General features: G+C 40.1%; 1 non-coding gene across 1 annotated transcript; it reads left to right on the top strand.

The window, feature by feature from the left end:
- The first annotated feature begins 801 nt into the window (after positions 1-801).
- LOC127740245 (small nucleolar RNA R71) lies at positions 802-906 on the top strand. The gene has a single exon (XR_008000926.1). It is a non-coding gene; the product is annotated as a small nucleolar RNA R71 (small nucleolar RNA).
- Positions 907-1,178: the final 272 nt, after the last annotated feature.

A 1,178-nucleotide genomic window follows, 5' to 3' on the forward strand; every position in this document is an offset into this window, starting at 1 on the left:
AGGGAACTCCTTCTTGTTTGAGAGACGTCCCAGGAGGTCTTCCTCACTATGATTTTTGTCCTTTCCTTCCTCTCTGCATTCGGCCATATTGACTATATTAATGGCCTTGTACTCTCTCTTTGGATTCTCTTCTGTATTGCTTGGGAGAGTACTAGGAGGAGTTTCAGTTACTTTCTTACTCAGATGGCCCACTTGTGTTTGCAGATTTCTGATGGAGGACCTTGTTTCATTCATGAAACTTAAAGTGGCCTTAGACAGATCAAAGACTAAGTTTGCTAAGTTAGAGGGATTCTGTTCATAATTCTCTGTTTGTTGCTGAGAAGATGATGGATAAGGCTTGATATTGCTGAGCCTATTTCTTCCACCATTATTAAAGCCTTGTTGAGGCTTTTGTTGATCCTTCCATGAGAAATTCGGATGATTTCTCCATAATGAATTATAGGTGTTTCCATAAGGTTCACCCTTGTAATTTACCTCTATCATTGCAGGGTTTTCAGGATCATAAGCTTCTTCTTAAGAAGATGCCTCTTTAGTACGGTTGGATGCATTTTGCCATCCATTCAGACTTTGAGGAATCATGTTGACTTGCTGAGTTAACACTTTGTTCTGAGCCAATATGGCATTCAGAGCATCAATTTCAAGAACTCCCTTCCTCTGAGGCATCCCATTATTCATGGAATTCCTCTCATAAGTGTACATGAATTGGTTATTTGCAACCATGTCAATAAGTTCTTGAGCTTCTGCAGGCATTTTCTTTAAGTGAATGGATCTACCTGCAAAATGGTCCAATGACATTTTGGAAAACTCAGAAGGACACTTCTTGGTCATCTGCTTGTATCTTTCCCAAGCTTCATAGAGGGATTCACCATCTTTTTGCTTGAAGGTCTAAACATCCGCTCTAAGTTTGCTCAACTTTTGAGGAGGAAAGAATTTATCCAAGAAGGCCATGACCAGCTTATCCTAAGAGTCCAGGCTATCTTTAGGTTGTGAGTCCAACCATGTTCTAGCTCTGTCTCTTATAGCAAAAGGGAAAAGCATGAGCCTGTAGACTTCAGGATCTACTCCATTTGTCTTGACAGTCTCACAAATCTGCAAGAACTCAGTTAAAAACTGATAAGGATCTTCAGATGGAAGTCCATGAAACTTGTAGTTCTGTTGCATCAAAGCAACTAATTGAG

Source organism: Arachis duranensis, chromosome 6 (genome assembly GCF_000817695.3).
Source record: "Arachis duranensis cultivar V14167 chromosome 6, aradu.V14167.gnm2.J7QH, whole genome shotgun sequence".
Taxonomy (NCBI): Eukaryota; Viridiplantae; Streptophyta; class Magnoliopsida; order Fabales; family Fabaceae; genus Arachis; species Arachis duranensis.